The sequence below is a fragment of the Parambassis ranga genome, chromosome 3 (genome assembly GCF_900634625.1).
Source record: "Parambassis ranga chromosome 3, fParRan2.1, whole genome shotgun sequence".
Taxonomy (NCBI): Eukaryota; Metazoa; Chordata; class Actinopteri; family Ambassidae; genus Parambassis; species Parambassis ranga.
The window spans coordinates 4,226,761-4,250,671 of record NC_041024.1 but is presented as its reverse complement, the minus strand read 5'-3'; positions in this window follow the sequence as shown (position 1 = coordinate 4,250,671).

The window sequence follows — 23,911 nt, the reverse complement described above, 5'->3', positions numbered from 1 at the left end:
GTAGAGCTCACTCGCGTCCCTAGTTCCAGTATTCCTGGGACTTGTTCAACCTTAGCCTTTAGCTTTTAAGTTTACTGCCAAAACATCTTGACTGCTGCCAATCAGTCAAGTCGTAGTCAAGGTCCATAGTTGTCTGCACCTGGATGTGATGAAGACATTTAATGAAAGTTTTAGCAGTGCAGTTTCACAGTAAGGCTGATACAAGCTGTAATCACCTAAGCCTTTTAGACATTTGTGTCAAACTTGATTTTACGTTATAATAAAAAATGTCCACATGGATGTTTTTCCATATTTGCACAAATTATTACCTTTGACCTCCTCCTTAATTCTGTGTCTTTCTCATATTCTTCCAAATAATGGGACATTTGGTTCTGCTGTAGAGATTTGGGTACTTTGCAGTGTGCAAACAGCACATATACACATGACTAGCACAAGCCTCTGGCTGCTTCCCAGCTGCTTTGTTTTGTTTACTTTGGAATGATTAAGTTGTCCGACAATACCTTATCAATGTCTATTTTTTCTCTGCCAGTCGAGTCAGGGTGAAAGGCAAAAGGGACTAATTAAACGGTGGAACATGAGCGAGAGCTTCAATAAAGCATTCATTTGCCACAGGTGGTATTTTACCAACTTGGATCCAGAATAGAAGAGGCCATCGGGACTCATCTCAGAGTAGTTTTTAAACCTTTCATAAACCTGTTGTTACAACATTACAACCATATTTCACACAGCACTATGTGTGCAGTCGCAGGCTGTTTTTAAATATGTTATTGCTGATCTTTTGACTGCATTTATAGAATGCATTTCTACATCTTTAAAAACCTTGGAAAATAGAGACAGTTTTGACAGCTTCCTGCATAAAAGACAAGTGCATTAGAGCCAGAAAAACATGCTGCAGGGGATCAATCACCAATCAAGTGTGACTGTCTCCTCCTCAGACACACTCGTCAACATTTATCTGCTGCTTTAGCCTGCTGTGACAGTGGGTGCCATCAAAACACTATGAAATCTGATTTTCCACAAATGATTACTCACGAACACTCCTGATCCAATCTAATAATTGAATCTGAAAATGAGTCTGAGCTAGCACCTGTGGCTTTCCTTCATTTTAAAATATCAAAATTGAACTCTTTTGTGCAAAAACAGGTGAACTTCTGTGTTTGATCACATGGTCTGGACACTGTTTCGATCATAAAAAAAACATGTATTCAGACAAAGGAGACACACAGCTGCAGATTATTCAGCCTTGTGCCAGCTGACGACTCCTGACATTCTGATTCATAAGCAAGAGTCCTGCTAATTTGCAAACGCTGAACAGAGACCTGCATAATGTTTGCTGGAAATCAGTATAAAAAACACTGATTTGTTAGCAGCACCAGAGGATTAGGTTTATACATTCTCTAACACGGATAACAAACACTTTCAGAGTTTTTCAATATGTAAGGCCATGCTGGCAGCACAATGTATGGGTAGATACAGCACTGCAAACTGAAATATATTAAAAACAACTTAACAATTTGCTATGACATGTTGGGGACATTTATGATCACAGGATGAATCTAATTCAATGACCTCTTCTTTAGCTTGCCTTAAGTTTGAGAGTTGTATGTCCCATTCTTCTGGGTAGAACTACAAGTAATGTGTTACAAATGTTTACTTTAACTGAAGGAGGAACTACTGCAATATAGTCTGCTCTGGCAGCTTATCTGCAGCACAACTGTGCATGAAGCATCCATGTCCTCATCATGTGGGTTCCTGAAGAGATATTTTGAGTCCACACACCATCGCCAGCCGCTTCAAAATACACCTACACTCTCAATATAGGCACACAGGTGGAGCGCAAGTGGAGCTATGGTGGGTGGGGAGCCATTAGTCGATACCTGGCTGTCACAGAAAGGTGGCGCCACATTGGAAATTTATGCAAAATTTCAATTTTAACCCCACCATTCAGTTATCTCAAAAGCATTTTTGTACCATTACAATGTTTGTTTCTATACTTTAGTTTGCCATTTTAACAGGGAGGTCTATGGGGATTTACTTGTTTTTGGATCCAGCCTCTAGAGGGCTTGAGGGGAACTGTAAATTTTTAATGTTTCTCCTTCATTTCTCAGCCTCAAAACACACTTATACACCAAATGGATTATCAGGAGCTTTTGTTATGATTGGCACAGATCATTGAAAACTGTAATGAAACTGGCTGAGAATAGATTTTATAATCACCGCCAGTCATATTCAACCCTTTTGCATGTTGCTCTGCTGTACCTACCTGGATCAAAACACTAGGGTGCCCCACACATTCTGTGCATGTGTCCTTTAAAAATCTTATTTTACTTCTACTCTAAATAGAAGATATAGCATACAGAGTGTAGACGGTTTACCTTTGCTCGGCAAAATTGATTAAACAGCGGAATTATGTAATAACTTGTGTGATCCAAGCTCTAAAGTTACATAACTGCCTTGTTTTCTGCACAAAGGTGAAAAACAGATCTGCATCTAATTGACGGTCAGTATTTCTTGCAATCCTTACCTGCAATTGCAGCACTGGTGCTTCCTCACACATTCCCTCAGCCTCTCTCTGATCTAGCTTCTCTTTTACATAATTCATTTAAAAAAATCCTGTTTTATATTTTTGTCTTGCACTTCCCACATGACAATTATCTCTAACAATTCCCTCTTCGTTTCACCGCTGCAGATCAGGCATCGCAAATAATCACAACACACACTACCTGTTATGTTACGCTGTAGCTGCTGTGGAGAATTTATCCAGTCTTCTATCAGTGTATTGTATCTGAGCCAGCATTCCGAGCTATGTCTTGCCAAACACCCTTTTTCATGCAATAACATGAATCAGAGCCAGCTTTATTACATTAAATATGATTATTTTTAGTGTTTACACACACGCTGTTGGGGTAAGCATAGAGAAATACAGAAGGCTTTGTGTTGAAATCAAATTAAGGGTTTTAGTTCAATTATTAAGAAATCTTTACCCTTGAAGTTTCAAGGGTGAAAAAAAAATCCCTAAACACTGCAATCCTACATCAGTGCCTCCACCTCATTAGAACATGCGTGTGTCTGCAGTGACAGGTGCAAAGTTACAAGTTCATGAGAGCGAATGTTTTCATTTACACTTTTTTATGGACATGGACATTAGTTAGGTGGTGCTGCGGGATTCGTAGAAAAGGTGCTAGAGAGCTGTGAGCAAGAGCAGCTAATGAGATGGTAAGCTTCATTTGATACGATAAAGGTATATTAAACTGTACATTTTATAATTAAGCGTTGGGCTTTAATAAATAATTTACATAAGACATGCACATGGAAATACCCCAAGCTTTCTGCTTTGAAGTATGTTATTGCGGCGATGTAGTACAGCTTTCTTGGCTTTAATTTAAATTCTGTATGCCTTTCATGGAACAGGAAGAATCTTAATTAGTTTTAATTGTGAAAACCTTTCAAAAAAAAATAATAATAGCAGAACTGCCAGCTTGATGAGGGTTGGCCAAATATTCAGTGATAAATAATACATCATTTTAAAACTGAAGTTAATTTTTTGGTAATAACGGCTGCCAAACAACTTTGTTTTATTGGGACAGAAAGCTTCAACAAAATCAATAGTTTCCAATAGATTGTGCAGCAGCATGACAACACTGTTGCCTCATTTCTAATGGCCACAATAATATCAATAAACCTGTGCGTGTGTGCATTGATGCAAGTATTTGTAATCATACTGCATGAGACTGCAAGATTCATGAGTTTAAGATTTGCTGATCTTGACGGTTCACATTCATAATTCAAAGCATCTTGCTCCTGACTTCAATTTGAAAGTTGTTCTCACAAACGTCACATTGATACTTTCAGCAGAAAATGTTCTATTTGTGACACAGGCTGTCGCTGCAGGTCGGTGGCAACAATGCTTAGCACACTTGCAAAAAGATGCACGGATTCTTCATGTTGCATAGTCATAAATCCGATGACTTTGGACCACATCCTGAAGTGAATCAGGTCTGATTCAAAACCTGGGATTGAGGATTGAATTTGTGTCCAAAACAGAACTGAAAAAGATCCAATTTGACTGTATAGTTGAATAGTTGACTGTAATGCAATGCAACACACCCTGGAGTTTGAGGTTCGAGTCCTCTTGACGCCGAGAGCTGTTTAACTTCTTAGTTTGAAAAATAACTACTGGTTGTGATCACCATTAAAAACTGGGTAATGGATGGGTAAAGATAATCCTAAAAGACACAAATCCATTGAATTCATGACATGACATGACATGACATTTTGCAAGGAAAACTGCTCTGTCTGTACATGTAGAGAAATGGCCAGATAAAAACACACTCACACACATTTTCAAGGATTTGGGGATAGGAATTTTGGTTTCCATCTGAGTAGGCATGTCAAGTGAGATTTAACAGTTAGGTAGCTTGTTGGTGGCAGCACTAGACTGAGTAACTCGACTAAGTTGCCCACTTTACAAACTATGTAAGGGAATGGAATTATATTACCAAAAGATCCCTTTCATTTTTGGTCTGGCTCTTGTGTCTCTCCCCAAAGGTTGTACTGCAGACCAAAAAAGACAATAGAATGCAGCCAAGACTGAAATTTCAATGGTCTGGCACCTTCATCACGTTAATAGCCGATGCTAATAGCAGTCAACATAAAATAATTGCTGAAATGAAGCTTATAAAGAGAGCTTTAAAGAGATAACTGTAGGTAAATATAAACTGTACCCTCTTGGATGATCAATTCATCACATGTACACACTTTAGGTGGCATAATCTACTTTTAAACAGAAGGATTTTTTCTTACGCCTTCACCTGCCTTCCTGTACCTCACTATTTATACCGGCTCGCTCCCTTTTCCAATTTCATTTCTTTTTCTCACTCTGTTTCTAGTCTGCCGCCCACTCCTCCCTCTCCGCCTGCGCTCTCTCCCCCGCTGTCATTGTGTGACAGATCGATGCTGTATCCTTTCGGCTTCCCCTTGCAACTGTATTCTCCTGGTAATTGAGCTCAGCTGGTCTCCCAGGGGGCCACTGATTTTCACAGGCGCTTCTAGGAGCTCACTCCCTCCTCTGTCATCTACATGATCAACCCCCCCCCCCCCCCCCCACCCCCCCGCCCCGCCTCCTTCCTGCCACCCCACTCGGTGCTGCCACCTGTAAAACCCTTAAAACCAACACCCTAAAGCTGTAATTGGTTTTGATTCCCACCTACAATGTCATAATGCTCACATTCAAGTTACCGCTGTGCATTGCCATGAGACCTTTTTCCACTAACACATCCAGACTTTGGGATTTCAAACAATGAAAGAGAATGGACAAATGGACTAATGGACTACCAATTTAGCTTGCAGGCTTATACAGAAAATAAATGAGAATTTGATTATAAGGTTATTGCTGTTTTTGTATACAGTGCCACAGCATTGAAAGAATTGGACAGATCTGTGCCACGCACAGGGAGTAAAGGGGAAAATTACATTTCCAAACGAGCCATTTTCACCTCGCCAGTGCGACGGAGGCGTGAAGATGGATTGCACTGGAGTGTGTGCAACTACAGAGACAATGTGTGAGTGTAACAAAATTCATACAGAGCCTCAGAGACTGATCAAATAGCACATGCAGAAGACAGCTTCATAAACCTAAACACTTGTGAGTAAAAGTGAAAGTGTTAATGAGACCAGCAGTCGAAAGATGTCAATTTATAATTGTTAGAATTAGCCACTTCCTTCACTTGTCTGTCAGTAACAGATATAATACATGTTTATGAGGCCTATGGTTCTTATTCTGTGCAAGTCCGTCCACATTAGTCTGCAATATGTGTTGTTTTTAAGTGCGTAACTGCATTAAAAAAATATGGAAATTGATGGTGTGTTTGCGTTAAGCACAATTATCTTTTACTTATGCTCCTTAAACCCCAATACAGCAGAGTAAAAAAGCATACATGTCAAGCTGTAAGTGAAGCGTCTCAATGGATGCATCCATGAGGGTGCAATAAAATATAATAAATATACTGTACTTGTGGTTAAGGTACAGGAACAACTAGCAATGCATGAATTGATACATAAATTAGGGATCAACTCACAATGTAAAACATTTTGATATATACATTTTAAAGAGTTATCCTGTCCCAAAAATACTCAGTGTTTTCTGTCCTACTTTATAAAACAGCGACAGCAGTGTGACTGTAAAAAAGCTGAGGAGAGTACTTTATGCAGCTGCTGTAATTATTATTGATAGTTTCATCAGAACAAATGTATGGCACCTGGTGTTGCTCGTTTCTCATGTAGAATCCAGATGATCCATATTTCATGAGTTTCTATTTCAAGGCTTTTCAAACAAGTTTGCACTTGCCTCACACCTGCTGTGCAAACATCACACAACAAACACTGATGTCAGGTGGATTAAAGCTACACTGAAGAATCTCCCCCTTGTGGCAGTGAAAGTAATTACACAACCTCTGTAAGACGTTATTGGCACCCTGGACATATAACTGCTTGCAACAAGTCTGAAGTCAGGTCCCATCCCTCACAAGTGTTGGGCCCAAAATCGGGGATAAAATCCCATATTATATAGCCAGCTTAACACACAACAGCTACCTGTTTTCTCGTTAGCACAGATTGCAGGGAAGCCAAGTGAAAGGCCATGTTATTATTACATTTACAAAAGAACTCCTGCAATACAGATTTCTTCTCCACCTAAAATTATACAAGTAAGCTTAATCTTCCTGTCCAACAGTTATCCCATGACATTTAAGGCCCTGAGACAAAAGCATTTATCTTGTCTAAACAACTGTAGTCAAAAAGGAATTTAAAATGCTGCTGTCATGCAAAGGACCAAGACACTTGACAAAGGTGATTCTGTAAAGAGCATATCGTCCAAACTTCTGCCTGCCAGTTGCTATAAAGTGGTTCTGATTATTGTCTCAGTCACCCTTCCTGCACTGATGGTATGGTGTAGAGTGAAGAGCTGCTCAAACCATTAGACTTCTGGAATAATTGTGCACAGAGATCACCCACAGCTTATCTGTCATGAAAAAGGGCCAGTAAGTGACTGTTCAGATAGGCATTTATGACATTTGCAAGTATGAGAGGGCATCAAATACTCATGATTAAGTATTGGTCTAATTTGGAGATTTCAGCCCTATAAGCCCATGTTGCTGGAAGTAATGTGGCATTTGTGACATGTTTGTGTCAGCAAAGCAAGAACCCAAATGCAGACAAAACATGTTGCTTCACTTTAAAATGCAAAAATAAGCTGCTAAGCTGGTGACATGATAGACAGGCAAGAACGTAACAGGAGGGAAACAGGAAGGAGGAATACAGGAGCAACAATCTAACATGTGACAGTGAGGGCTTTTCCTCATTCTGCAATTCGGCAGTTTTGTCTCGCCTCTATCTTCCTGTCTGCATGGCATCATGAAGGATGTGTCAATTTCTAAAATGTTTTTCAACTACTTTTGCATTCGTCATTTTAGCATAAAGTACTGTTGAGTACAAGTTGATATACTGACTCATTCACTTGCACCTCATGTGAGAAGAATAACTAAACAAAGATGACAGGCGTAAAAACACAGGTGGGGTGGGCGTGTCCAGGCGCCTATCAAGGGCGACTCACGCACAACATATAGAAGCTAATCAGGAACAGACCCCGTGCATCCAGATTAATAAAGAGCTAATATAACTGATGATGTCAGGCTATGAAGAGTCGCTGAACACGACAATCTTATCTTTTATTCCTCAACAATATGTCAAGCTTGCAGAAAAATTGCCTTCTGGCCTCCGCTTCTTCAGCAATGCGACGAGGTTCAGTGCGATCTCATAGTTTTTATTATTATTTAAAATACCTATCAAAAATAATATTACTATGAATTATAGATATAGATATAGTTGGCAAAGTAATGGGAATCACTAACAGGAGGTACAAATTGTTTTAGCAGACAAAAGTGACTGGATGCACGACGTTTACAACCTAAAAGTGTGAAGTAGCAATTAAAACACCATAAACAGTACAGCAGTCCAGCAACTTACCCTCAGCAATGCTACAGCACTGTGTGGGGGAGCAGAAAGGAGCTAAGGAAACGCTGGAGGTACAGAAAGGCAAATATGCAAAAATCCAAAATCTAAATCTGAAATAATCACACAACATATACTGTGACATATGCTGCTGAGAAGCAGCACTTAAAAACGGTAGAGCGCCAATCAGCTGCAGCCACTTAACAGGCCGAGTCCACCAATCATAGCACTCGATGAGGAACACCTGCAGGTTCTTCCAAAGATCATTAAAGAAACAGAGTGCACACTCAGTGGGTAGACACACAGCCACACAAAACTGGAAAGATACAGCACCAGAATTATTTGGAACAGCTCATCCATGAGAAAATATGAAGGGAAAAATCTTAAAGTTTGAGCTATAGGTAGTGTTTGTAAAAGATTTTTAAGCAGAAGCAAAGTGTGTTTACGTTTTTAGAGTCCACTCATACACACACAGCTTGAAGCTGAAGTCTCACTCAGTCTCCAAAGGTGCCTTGGAAGCGATCCATAAACATCACCTGCAGGCAGAGTTGACACACATATGTGCGTTTGGCAGAGCTGCTTGTCAATGTAATCCTGTGCAAGCTGTACAGTACAGACTCTAAAAATGACTTCTTTAAAGCTTGTGATGCAGAGTCCAGAATTGTGCAACAGATGCACTTAATGTGCATGGGCCTGCAGTTAAGAGATACAGCGGAGAGCCTGCAACTTCCCTGGCAGATAATGGCTTTTCAGACATTTCTGTAATAAGAGCACGTCTCTTATTTAAACATAATAACTAATCTTTCCAAAGAAAAACAATTAATTTGACAAACAATAATAATGGGCTGTGTGGCAACAAATCACAAATTAGTTTGGAGCTAAACTTTAAACAATTCTCAGAGTGCAGGATAATTAGGATGCATTACTGTGCAGTTTTTGTAAACAGTGAAGGATTGTACATGGCAATTCACCTTGACTCTGACGTACATATAAATCAATCCTCGGGAACATCTGCGAAGAGTCACAAGGTTAGCACACAGACGTGCACTGAGATAAAGAGTAAAATAAAAATTTGTGTTGAAATCTCCTTTTCCCATCATTGTACATGACAATATTTTACATTTTGAAAAGTTCAGAAACTAAGAAAACACTGAAGAGCCACATGATACATTTTACAGATATAAAAATTAGTAGGTTTGTTTCCAGATTTACAAAGTAGCATGTTCTACACACATCAAAAGAGAACACAAAGGGGCACACAAGAGAACAAACTGCGCCGGATCAAAAACTAAAATGCAAATAGCTGCATTTGTGTTGGCCAAAAATATCAAGAAGAAAAAAAGTTTTACAAACATAAAGCTGACTTCATGACAGTGATATTGTACAGACAAAATGGATGTCCAAATAGTTGTTCTAACAAAAAGATGAAGACATGTATTTCAAAAACAAATCCCCAGAGAAAAACGCATAAGCCGAGACATACCTCAAAGGGATCCTTCATAAAGCTGAGAGGATTTGAAGAAAGACTATACTTCAAACTGACATTTATGAAATAACAACCCTGATCAAACATTTCTCAGTAGCAATTCAGAGGTCTTTCGGCACCGCAAACCAAACTTAAATTTACACAACTTTTCTGACCGCTTGACAAGCTCTCAAATCATTTTCAGTGTTGATTTGTCCTAATTCACCTTAACACAAGTTGCCACTCCCCATTTGTGAATGGAATAAAAGCAGATACGTTATACTACAAGGCAGCTTCTTTGTAAAGCACAATTCATGCACTGGTCAATTGAAAATGCTTTAAAAAAAAAGGCATAATAACAGAAAGAAACTTTATTTTTATAAAATTATACAGTTCTACCAGCCTGGTCAGTCTTCCTCACCTCCATCATCAGAATATTTTATTAATTCTAACAAAACTACTGCAGTTGCTCCCAACAGAACACCAATATAAAGCAGTGAGAAATAGAAAAAGAAAAAAGGTGCAAACTTATTTTACAAATTTAGCATATTTGAATTTCTTATTGTGTTGGATGTGTTTTACTCTTTAAAGAGTTGTATAGTTGAATGGGTACAGGCAGGAATGCCCTCGTGTCACTGTTGTGCATTTATCTTTCAGTTTTCACCAGAGAAGCTAAAGCTGTAGTCTGTTTGCTCGCCTTAGAATGTTTTCATGACATTGGACTTGACAGCATTTGACAGCAGAGAGAAGTCAGCTAACACTGCTTGATTCAAAGAAATCATCTGAAATTGGGTTTTATGAAGGATCTGGGTACAATAGCGCTTTTGTATTTTGTGTTTTGAAAAAAAATTAGTGCACACAGTTTCACAATGTCAATTTTTACTGGCAGTCTGCAATACACAGAGAAGGTCAATACTGCAACATGTCACAGTGATGTTCCTGTGTTGACACAAAGGTCTGCTAGCTAATGAGCTGGGAAAGGATTTTGTTGAAACTTTCCTGATGTAGTAACACAGATCTTTGTGTAGCTGAGTTGTTTACCTCTGCAACTCTTGTTTCTTAGAACCTTGAGGGACACACGGATGCCTGGACTAAAGGTTTTACCTGTGCCTGCAAAAATATCAGAAAGTGCAAGTCCTGTTGCGCTGTACTTGTGATCCCTGTCAGATGTGCTCAGCGTCTCATTTCAGGCTGCAAAACTTGCTCTCTTGACCGGGCCAAATCAGCCAATCAGTGGAGGGGTGGAATGACCTCCCCTGCCCCAGCCGAGGCACTTTCTTGATGGGCAGGCACTGAAGGAGTAATTGAATGTCACAATTGACGACAGCCCCTGTGACAACTTGGAAAAGCACCTGCTGGTGAGACATGTCTCGAAATGAGGATTTCTGAGAGTGAAAGCGGCACAGACGGCGTTCAGAAAGAATCACTCAATCCTTGTCAGGTTGCAATGTTAGGTGGCAAAATCCATGTCCAAATACGTGGCTGTATTCTTCTCCGAGGAGAAAAAAGACTGCAGACTGAGTATAAAATATGCATCAAATCAAGATGTTGGCATTGCTCATGTTATTTAAAAAGGCCAGAACATGTATCATTTATTAAATGTAAAGATCTGTAGCTGTAATAATTGTGTGTGGGTATTAACATCACAGTGTGCCAAGGGCTCTCTGGATAGCAGTCACTTGGAGAGGATGGTTAAAAGTGGATTAGCCCGGTTAAGTGAAGATAATAAATTAATCAGTGTTGGCTTGACATCTTGTGACTTGAGTAAATTTTATTGGTGCAGAAATTCTAATGCAAGGATGCACATCATGCACACTACCTAACAAAGATGTAAACAATCTTACTTTTTGACAAAGATGGATTTAGACTTTCTTTAGTTTAAGACTATCCCTAAAATTAGGAACATGGGGAAAAATATGATTATGCTAGGGTTGGGCGGTTTAAGGTATACAGGTAGCGACGGTATCATTTTTAATACCACTTATATAGAAGATAAGGATCAAATATTAAACATATTTTATTTGATGCCTTGTATGGTAATATAATATATTTTACTTTTGGAGACATTTGATAAAGTTTATGAACATGACATGACAGCGCAGAGAAGAGAGAGAGAGAGCATTATAATTGAAGTAGATGTATGTATGATTTATTTAACGAAAAAAAATTTGCTACCCACATGCTAAATACTGGTCTTAATGGCTACTATGTTAAATTGCCTTCATTTAGGTAAATTTAGCAAAAACGCCAGCCAAAAGCACATCAATGATCTTTTGGACCTCAGCTACTTCATATTTTATTTATTTTGTAATCTCTTTGCTACTTATTTATGATATCACTTTGCCCTCATGAGCGATCAATAACTGACAAGAGTGAATGAATCACATTTAATCACTCATGGGGTTTCTGGGCTCGCTCCACCTGGCTCGACATGCTTTTACCGTGTGGCTGGCCAGTTATTGCCTTGCTCTGTCAACACACCAGAGGCACTAAATAAACAAGCATGGAAAGGTTCTGTAGAGCAGGAATTGCAATCAATACAGAGTAGTGATGTGCTGCTGGTTCAGCGCCACATTCTAGTCAAAGGCTATTTCACTGGAATCGATAGTTTTATGGCGCGCTCACGACAAGAACACGAGTACTAACAGGGAGACGAGGGAGATGATCCAAATGACAACATTCTTTTGACCTCACCTTGTGCTAAACCTGCTTACCAGCCCAAACTGCCAAACTATTGTGTAGAGGCTGGTAGCCATTTTTGTAGCAACATCATGTTTAGGGAAAGTAGAATAATACACAAAAGTCTCTTCTTAGAATCATCATGAGCAGTATGGAGTAGTCCTGGAGAGTAAAATTGCACAACAGTGATGGATGCCGACCCCACTTATTCGCAGTCAAGGCACGAGTAGCAATTAAGTAGTCTAAAGTGGTGGAAGTCAAGGTGATGCAATGGCAGCAACACAGCCAGCCAGCAGTGTTTTGTATAGCTAAATATGATGAGTGTGTTTTTTGCCTGCTTCAAACGAGACAATCTGAAGACCATGAAGATGCTGACATACACTGAGCTGCAAAAACAGCACGCCCCAAACTTAATGAGGAGAAATCCGAAGATCTTATCTGATGAAACTAAGAGGAAATAGTGGGGTGCATGCGGAACATAACCCTTCAGAAGAGTGTTAAAACAACTCGTCACTAACTTACACAGAGGAGATCCAAAGTACTTGATCTATATTCATGATTTGAAATCCCTTTTCAATAATAGTGCTGTGCCTTATCAGCTAAGGCATTTTCTTTTTCTTTTTTTTTTGCTGCCTGAATCACAGAACTTCAAACAGAGTGCTGCCTTGTACACAAACGTCCTTACTTGTGATGAGGATTTTAATTTGAAAGCAGCCTTCTTCAGCTTTTAATTATATGCAGCAGGCCAGTTGCTGTAATGCTTTACTTCGGAGGGGGGTGCGGGGGTGGATGTAGGAACCTCATTCTGCCTTGTCAAGCAGCAAATGGCCTCTCTAATGGACACACACACACAGCTGGAAGCCTTCAGAGTCAATAAGGCCAGGATGGCCTTGGATGTTTGTGGGGATGTCAGCAGGAGTTAAAGTAAAAAAAAAAAAAAAGATAATTATGTTCAGCTTCCACATCTGACTGAGTAATTCATATTTTAAAAACTCAAGTGAAGCTGTGTGACAACACAGTTTTACTTCAAGGCCCAAAGAGAGTAACTCTTCTGTTCAGGGACATGCCATCATCTTCATTAGCAATTTTCCAGTTTTGTATATTGAACTACTTGCCCATATGTGGGTATCTCTTTTTTTTTCCAAGGCAAGAAACAGAAGCTTTTCTGTGTTTTCAAAGTTAAGTCAGTTACAGCCTTTCAATACAAATTTTAATCCTGTTGCTGCCCCTTTACTGCAGTGTGGAAACATAGAATTAATTCTGAAATGTAACCTTGAAAGTTGTCAATTTGATTTGTCTACCTGAGAGTGCTTAAAAGTAGTTACTGCCTACTTATCTTTAAAACATTTTTTAAACACAGAACAAGGACTTTCTGCCATCAGTTGCATTGAAATCCTCCAGCTCTTTGAGAAAGGATTACAATGATCAACGAAGCTTTTAGTCCCGAAAAGTTCAATGCGAGTATTGTAATAGGTTGAATACCTTTGCTACCAAGGTTTACATCAATGTCTCTCAAATCTTATAATACTGTTGTGTAAGCTTTATATAATGTATATAGGAAGTGATTTTGCAAAGCATAATGGCATCATCAAAATGAAGATTTTATTCTATTAAACACTATTGAAACTATCAGATTAAAAATACTAACAGGGAATGTAAAATGCACAAAATATTGCACAGAAGAGACTCCAAAGAAACATAGCAGCAAAACCTGAAAATAATCAAAATAACCAAATCAAAATGTAGTCTATGCGTATGTGTACAAAATCAATAAATCAATAAATAAATTGGAGAAGAAAATGTCCCTTCAAGCGTTGTAACAAATGGGAGAACCTGTTCTCAACAAAGTCCTAATCAGTTCATCTGCTCTCTGCACAGGTCTAATCACAGCCAAATCTAATGACGGCACGCCCAGGAGCACACCAACCACATGAAGCTATAAAACGATGGTCTGACGCACTGCTGGAGCTGAGGGAATAATTACCTAGAGGTCACTCCTTCACAGTTGGAAGTAGAGGTGCTCTAATGACAGGTAATTTAACCTGCTTCCATGAAATCTGAAAGCCATGAAAATGCCACACCATTAAAAGCCGAATACTTCACACAGATGTTCCATAAAAACATTGTTAATGTGGGCTTTGTTTTTTTTTTTTTAAGCATCACACAGAACTGAAAAATTGCATTTTATGTCATTAGGAGGTTATTATGGGAGAATGTAATTGTGTTTTCAGCTTTTCGTCAGTGTGCCATTTAGACTATTCCCCTGCTTTCGTTCTATATTAGTGGAACGAAAACAAAAAACAACACAGAACGAGATAGTATCCATGACTTGTCATCCAACTGAAAATGTACAGTTGTTGTCCTGGCAACACTATGTAATGTATCTAGGGGTATGACCTTTATTTCTAGCATCATCCCCCATTTATAATCTTCATGCTGAACTGTGGATGGTTGAAAAAAAAAATGCATCAGCAGCGGCAGCAGTGTGTGGCAGCTGCAGTTAATTGGGTTCATAAAGGCCACACTGTTTAGTGAATGACACCTGTGTAAGGTAACACAGTGGTAGTTTTAGATTTTTATGACTGATGGTGAATCCTTTTAAAGACATGAACTGAGATGAAAGAGAAGTGAAGAGTAATGAAAGTTTAGTTTTAGCTTAATTTTTAATCACAACACTATGTGAGACTGGAAAGATAAATACACAACATGCACTGCTGGTCTGTCTTTAGTTCTAAGGTGCTGATCAAAGGGCTAAAGATTACTGATTACCAAGAGACATGAAGCCACCGCCTTGAGATTTACAATAACCAAACAGATGCCAAAAACTGTGTAAGGATGACATAAACAAATGAGGCATAAAGCAGCTACACAGTCACCCATAACAACCACTAAGACACAACACTGCCACTGACAAAAAAATACCCACAAAAAAAAACAACAGAAATCACTAAAGGACAAAAATAACCAGACAGAGAGGCAAACAACCCAGAGAACCGAGTGATCCAAAACAACGACAAAGACACTGAAATAACCACAAAAGGTGACACAACACACAGGAAAAACAATCCGAGTGAAACTAGTATCATGTAAAACAACTACAAAAGGAAACAGAATGGCTACACTGAAACACAAATCATGACCAAAAGTAAAAGGCCACCATGTGTAACTTTAGCATAGCTCTGCTGCTGCTGAATGTTTGCAGTATTGATTGATTGACTGTCCATGATTAATCAATCAGTGTTTTCTGACATATCATGGACAACCAGTGGAAAATGTCCTCTAAATGTTGCAACTCACATAATGACAATCCCTCTTCATCAGACTTTAGAAATGTTTGATAGGCTGGCCAGGAAACCTAAAAATAGAAAAAACATACACTACAATGGCAAAGCGTCCACACATTTTTTTTTTTTACCCATAACTGTGAAAACACAAAGGACTGATCCCTTTGGATGAAACATTCCATTTATGCATTAAACATGAACTGACTTTGGCAGATTAAACATGATTTTGGCACATACTCCATTTGTGTTTAGTTAAGATATATTATTTTTTACAGGAATAAAATTAAACCTTTCCCAAAAAAACATACTTCAGCAAATGTTCTGGCCGACTATGGGCTGATGAAGTGCCAAATAGCTCTTAAACGGTGCATTTCATTATAGACCCTTTGTGCATTGGTCTTTATTGCCTTATTTTATTCCACGCAGATCTTAGCCAGCAATATGCATATAGAATAAATAAAAATTCACATTTATATTTGAATCATCAGCAGCTTGTTTCGTGCTGGCTCACTTGAAAATGCCTACATGTTCTCTACTTGTAAAGACAGCCTTCATCCTGCTAAGAACAGGACAGATCCTTTTGTCTTATGATGGTGAAGAGCAGCCAAATGCTCCCCTCCCCCAGTGCTCTCTCTTCTTCTGTCCCCATCTCTCTCTCTCTCTCTCTCTCTCTCTCTTCATCGCACACTGTTATTTTTGCAGGTGCATCTGCAGTGATCTATTTTTCTCTTCACATCATTTAATGATTCATGCTTTGGGGTTTCTCGCCTCCTCGTTCTAAAAGCTTAGTGAACAGAGAGAGAGAGAAGGAAGAGAAGGAAAGGAGGTGTGTGTGTGTGTGTGTGTGTGTGTGTGTGTGTGTGTGTGTGTGGGGGGGGGGGGGGGGGGGGGTACTGATCAGAAGAATAAGTGAGCGATCATAAGGGTATGAACAAAGCGTGGGATTAGAGGCACAAAGAATAAAGAGCAGCAAAACATTGTTTTAAAAGAGTGGCAGAAAAGAGGTTTGTTGAATAGATGATGAATTGTGTGTTTGATAGTAAAGCATAGCTGGAAATAGCAGCTCAGCATTGAACCGTTTGTTTAATATGGACAGAGGTAAAACTAACCCTGATTTTTGGCAGGAGAAAAAAGAAGTTTCAGCACAAATGACACATTTTTGTATTTGCATTATAGCAAAGCACTGAGTGCGGCAGTGGCTTTGTACCATGGACTGTATATATAGATGGATGACGTGGCTCTGCTTCTAGCTATTGTACAAAAAGGAGGCCCAGGTGTCTCACTTAAGGTGCTGCCATGTTGGAAAAAGATGCCAGCTCAGGGCATTCAGCTTTTTATATCAGCATCACACAGTCGACACACTGTTGGCCTTTTACTGGCATTTATTAATTTAAATGTGAATACTTCCTCCAGGAAATTAAGGAAGCCTGCGATTGGTTTAAGGACATATGTACATAAAAGCATGTGACGCTCCCCTGAATAAACTCAAGAGCAGGGATGTCAAAGTCAAATACACAGAGGGCCAAAAAAACAAATTGGCTATAAGCCGAGGGCCGGACTGATTCAATGTTTATTAAAACATATTGAAATGATTGCACGTAGCCTATTGAACCAAGACCTAACACAGTGTATTATTTAATGATTAAATGAATAATCGGGAAAACATTTTTCAGCAGGCACACAGACAAGAACAAACTGCCTTCAAAGACAAATCACGTGTCCTGTACATTCTTCTTCTGTAGCCTTTGCTCCGTGTCCATATTCTTGTCTTTGTCTGTGTGTTTCTTAGACGTTTCAGGGTGCCTTCTTAAATTGTATTCTTTCATTACAGCCAAACTTTCTCCACACAGAAGACACACAGGTTTGCCATTTACCTCAGTGAACATGTACTCTGCCTCCCACCGAGCTTGAAACCCCCTGTTCTCAGCATCCACCTTCCGTTTAGCCATTATTTGGGGAGGAGGTAGCTGAAAGTTGACATCTGCTCTGACTGCTAATGAATGATGAAGCCGAAGTCCGCTTGCTGCGCTGCAGTGAGTTCGCGGGTTACCGTTGCATTGTGGGAAATGTAGTATTGGTGCGTGCAAAACACCAGCGGGCGGCTACGGCCTGTGGGCCGGTTCTAATACTAATCAAATATCATCCCGGGGGGAATAGATAATTCATTCGCAGGCCTTGACTTTGACATATGTGCTCAAGAGTGTCTTTAAAATTAAAATGTTGACAGTGTATTCCATTTCTGTTTTCTAAAGAGCAACAAGGATAAACCACTGTGAAGCTTTTATGGTTTTATATAGATAGCCTTGTATCAAACAAACCAGCAGGCCATGGAGTTGAGATGCCCTTGCAAGTATACTTAATCATAGTAAAACAGCGTGCAGTAATGCTTCACCTTCATGTCTCCATCTTCCACTGCTACATGTGTTTGCCACAGTGTTTCACTGTTGCAGAACATGAGCACAATTGCTCCAATAATGAGCACTAACAGTCACATAGTTTCATGTCGACTCCATCATCACTGCACCAATTAATCAAACAGCAATGTAGCTTGAAAGAAAAAGGAGCCACAAAATGACAGCCAGCCAATCAGCCGAGGAAATACATGTACTTTAGCCAAATCTTTCTTTGGATTCAGTGTTGGCAACATTACAGTTGATTCTGTATCAGTGTATATTCACAACATTTTGTTGTAAACCACTCTATACACCGAGTGATTTATTGGCACCAACAAAAAAGGGTGGGAGGTCCTACATGTGCTTGGTTTACTTTTCTCTCTCATCATCTGGCTGATAAGAACTGGATGATGATGATAATGTTATCCTATAAATAATGTGGAATAACCAACTCAGTGAGAACACAGGTCAAAGGTGTGCTTTTATGATGGTGTAGTTGTTTTCTGATAACTCAATATTAACCTTTCAATTTAATATTCTGTGCATGATAAAACTGTTAACTGGCAATTCTAAAATGACATGTGCATTTGATGTGAACATGGGCATAATTCTGAAAGGGTTAAATATGCATTATCTCATCCCAAATGTTGATTTAAATCAAAGTTTGCTGGATTCGTTTTTTGTTTGGATTGGACACAGTCCTCCTTGAGGACTCTGGTCCGTTAAGTTCACCTGCACAATATCAACCGTTTCTGTCCATCTCCCTCACCCATTACCAGTCCTGTGCTTGTCCATGCTCTGGTTTGATGTTTAAACATTGTTTAGTGTGTTGATCTGTTGATGTTTTTATTGTTGTGCCTTGAGTTAAAATGAATTTTCAGATAATCACATACAAGTAACTAAAAAGAAGAAAAGAAAAGAAGAAGAAAAGAAACTTAGGTAGTTATTTGTTCTGTTGTATCACCCATGAATCCCTATGTAGGCCATGGTCACGCATACTATGGCCTAGATTATGGTATTAAGTAGATTGTAATATATTATAATATAAGCAATAATGAAGGGATATATTCACATCAGTCTCTGTTGATGAGAACTTTCAGGTCACATTATAGCTGCAGAATTGTATGAGAGCAAGGTGTGCAAGGTCAGGTCATGGTGCATATGGAAGCACAAAGTAACCCTTGGAGAATGCTGCATTATAGGCCTTTAAAACAGCCTGTGAATGAGCTACAACTCTTTGGCTGTACCCTATCAGGACAGTCATAACCATTCTGAAAGTTCAGAGCACATTGGTTACACTTGGAGGAGCAATTTGTTTCAAGGTTCAAATAAGAAGGTTAAGCTAGTACTGTGTATGAATAAGCAGCCCAGTCAGACAGAGACAAGCTTGGATGCACTTACTGAGGGGCCATTTTCATTTTCCATCTTTCCTACAGTCTTTTCCCAGGCATAAATACACTGCGTCCAAGCGTTACTTAAGTGCGTGACACACATACACACTGCAATCTCATAAGAGTAGCCAGACCATAATGTCTTTCTTCTCCCCTCATATTTTCCTGAATGGTACTGAAAGGAGGGATGAAGCTCCTCAGAGAGGGAGAGAGCACACTGTATGTATGTGACAGAAAAATTCAGTTCATTTATCCCACAAAGTTGATACTCAGTGAGGGATAAAATGCCTCTTCTGTAAATTATTTAATTTGAAAAACAAACATTTAACAAGGGTAAAGGAAAAAGAAGCTACATAAGGTATTAAATGCAATTAGGTCAAGCACATTGATGCTACAAAGAGCACTAGACTTTTATTTGCATCTGCCCATAGTCATTTTTAGGCTCTGTGGAAAGAACACTATTTGCATCACACATATTACCACATTGTTGGTTTGTCTGAACAAGTACAGCAGATATTTGTGACGGACTAAGGTCTGGCACTTACTCTCTATGAGTCATTGGTCAGTTTCTGCTCCAACCCAGACAGCATGAAAAATCAGAGCTGATAGAAGGAGGAAAAAACAATTACAAGCAAAGACAACACGCGTAAAACCAGCACAAGTGCTTATTTTCAAACGCTTGTTGTCGTCCTACTGAGTCCCTAAAAGTGACTGGAAGCTGGAAGATGAGGTCTGTGTTGTCAGCTCATTGTGATGTGCCTCTTAATGCCCAGAGCTCGCCTGCAGGCACTGACAACAACAGGTGAGTGTGCTGACAACAGCATCTGGCACTTTCTGTCTGTCCAGGTCACACAGTTGAATTATTAGACAACACAGATATGTGGATGTCCTAAAGTCTTTTTACAGCTTGTCAAAAATGACAGGCAATACATGCTACTTTTTCCTTAGTTACACGAACATTTTTTATTTATTATTTCATGCATAAATGTATGTTGCGGCTGATGGTCTTCTGTCACTGTAACACTGTTGAAGATATTAATAGTTTCTATCAGGAGATGCATTTTTTTCCACTTTTGGAGTGTGAAATGTTTAAAATCTGGCATAACGTTTTGTGTTTTAGCTTTTATTGACAGCATATATGGTTTTCTGGCTTCCACTACAATAGAAAGCAATATCCACAGACAACTATTATCTTTTATGCTACATGCAGTCTGTATTTATTCCAACCTGCCAACAAATACACCTATTTTTAAATACCGGCATTAATCTAACAAGTACCACCTCTACTGTGAGACTAGAATTATTTAAGTAGACCTTGTAATTGACCTTACAGAAACCCCTCCCTCCTCTGTTACTGTTGCTACACTGGCAAACTTTCACACACTCTGCATAGGTCAACATGTCAAGAATGCTAGCGACAGACATCCCACAGGAAATCATCGATCAGTTTTTGGAAAACTAGAAGAGTATCTAAAAGAGCCAGGCAGAGGGAACTGCAGTATGTTTTTGAGGGGTATATCCACAACATTATTTGTCAACGATCAGACAATATCATCAAAATTGATAAACAAACCAAGCGGCAGACAACACACTTCCTGTTTATACACTCCAGAGAAGCCGTAATCAACGATGTTCGTGCACGGCAGTGTAAGCGAAATATAGCAGGGCTCTAGAGTGCGACCATTTTGGGCGCACATGCGACCTAATTTCTCAAAGGTGCAACCAAAAAATATCAGAGGTCGCACCGGTACGACTAGCTGTAAGAGGGAGATACATTCTCCGCGACTCTCAAAAGTCTCCAGCAACAGACACACATCGGGCCCATATTGTGGTCTAAACCAATCAGAGACGGTGAAGGGCGGGACCTCCGTGTGTGTGTCTTTGAAAACGTGTCTGCTGCGGTCAGCTGAGACCGAAAATTCAGAGAAGAACGCGGACATATGCTGCGCAGAGCTGATGCTGTGTGATAAAGCTTGTTCCATACTCCACGAGAACAGAGAGATATGAACAAAGTTCGTTTCGGCCCGGACTTTTTAAAACGTGTGTGCAGAACTCATACGACCCTCTCACTGCAGCGCGCAGCGCGCACACACACAGACAGACAGGTATTAAAGACGTTTAGTTTAAGTGAACATACAGCGGAGGAGCAGGATTTGTTGCTACTATGCGGGTTTTGCTAATTTGCTGTTGACCTGAACGACGGATGATAACGAGCCGGTCATGTTCAGGGAGGGGGCGTGACGTGCGCGTAGCATTATAACAGAACAGCAGGTCTGACGGACAGTATCATCTGACCTGTGTGGTTCATCCATGAAGGCTGAGTCACTGACTGACAGCAGTCAACTGGTTTAAGGAGTTATAGTACATGGTTACATGATGAACGCCCATCAGTATATAAACAGTATTGTTATCATCCTGCTATAGCGGACCACTGTCTGCCAGTATGATGTCTGCATACAGCTGAAACTGTAACAGAATGAAAAGTCCGTCAGCTGGAGCTCAGCTTTAGAAAGAGAGGAGACAGAGAGGAAGAGAGGAAGAGGTGAGGAAGATGAGAGAAGAGATACTGTAGCTGCATTAGAAATGTGTTGAAGAAAACAAAATATATATCTCAATCACAACTATTAAATAAATAAAGGTGTATATGATTTTAATTATTTTTAATTCACATTGCCAGATAGATAAGTGAGGAGCAACAGTCAGAAAATACAGAGAGAAAGCAAACAGGGAACTGAAGAGTGCTGTAACTTTGAATCTTCATCATGGATTTCTGACAGGCAGACCTGTTGACTGGTTTGTCCATAATTTGAATGAGTACTATCGGTACATGTATTTATTTATTTGTATTTACCTGTGTTCATTAAACAAGGTCCAAAGTCAGTTTAGGATGATATGTTATTATTAAGCCCGTTCATATTTCCTAGAGATCAATTTTTGGACCTCAGTATTTCTAAAACTTTGGCTACAGCCCTGCGAGGCCGTCAGGTAAACAGTAGATGTAGCTGCAGATGATGAGAGAAGATGAAAAGAACTTCTGCGTTAGGATAGGTGTCAAGTTAAGGCCTGATCGATAAAATATATGGACAGCAATTAAAAAACAAACTGCTGTGTGATGTGTGATGCGGTGCACCTAACATTTGTGCCGGTGCACCCAAGAAAAAAAGGTTAGGCGCACCGGTGCAACCAGTGCAAAAAGTTAGTCTAGAGCCCTGTATAGTATGTACGAACAACATGACTGACCAATCAAAATCACTTAAGCCAATAGACTAGATCCATTCTTCGTTCAATCATATACAAGAGACCCAGATGAATATTTTATAATTGCTTTACCCTTTACTATATATAATAAGAGGCAAGTATAGCGAACAGGTCACCTACTGCATTAGGTCAAAGTACATGAAGTGATGCTTTTTACCATGTTAGAATAAGTATGTTGCAGTCATATCCACATGCATCATTCAAAAGTACAAAGTTAATATGGCGTTAGAGAATGGAGAAAATTGCCCATAAAGTGCCCTTAAAGGCTAAGAGGTTCAAGTGCTGATTCAAAAAGAAGAGGAAAAATGCATCCTTGCATTTCACGTGGTTGGAGGCTCTTTGACAAAGCCTACAGCACAAGGCTGCTCAAGGAGGGGGAGCAAATAAAAACACAAAATGCTGAGGGGGAAGCTAAAGGTTGGACCATGGTTGTGGTTTGAAACAGCCAACGAGAGCAAGGCAGTGATGCATTCTGTAGATAAACACTCGCTTTGACGAAGTCTCTACACACACAAGAGCCGCAAGGACAGGCGATGAGTTTAACACCGCTAGTGGCAACAGAATTACCAAGGGAATAAATGCAGGCATGCACACATGCACAAGCACGCAAACATTAGCACACCATCACGCAACAAGTTGGAAAATTACACAGTCATAAATTATTCGTTCACATTCAAGTCTTATGGAGTATAGCATGTTCTTAGTGAGGCTTAAATTAATTCATATTACAATTCATGTTACAAATACCAATAGTTACATGTTCTTGTTTTACATGAGTTTGATGGAAGGGCTGGCATCCATTGTGTATCTGTGTGCTCAGTGGACACATTATTCTGGGATGTGTTAGCTTTGGGCAGGTCCAGAATGTGTGGTTTGGACATGAGTCACAACTAAAAAAAAAAAATAGATTTTTTTATATATATATATATATATAAAGGATGTTTGGGCACACTTGTCAAGAAAGTGACATGGTGACAAAACAAACTGCAATGTTTCCCCTAGGTTTACAGCTCTACCATGTGTGTGCTGTCCAATGGAGTTCAGTCTATCCAACTACTAGCATGGCATGAGAAGTAAATATTTGTTAATCAATATTTTGTGTAGTAGTAGTGAAAGCAGAATAAGCAACAGTAAAGTGATTATAGGGAAATTAACCTTGCTTAACATGTTGGCTGCTTTGGCTGTAATTAGCAGCATTTAATTAATTACATGTTCAAACTTTACTAATAGTTACATTTCAATTTTGTCTGAATTTTGCCATGTAAATTAAAGCGATATAGTCTACAGTATTTTGGTCTGATGAGTCATGCACCACATGTCAATCAAAAGACAACAGTCATTCAGAAGCGGGTAAAATGGCATTTGGACGATTACTGTAATACCTTTATTATCTGGACAAAGCGCTGTATTGGCTTTACGTTGTTTCTTTAGTCC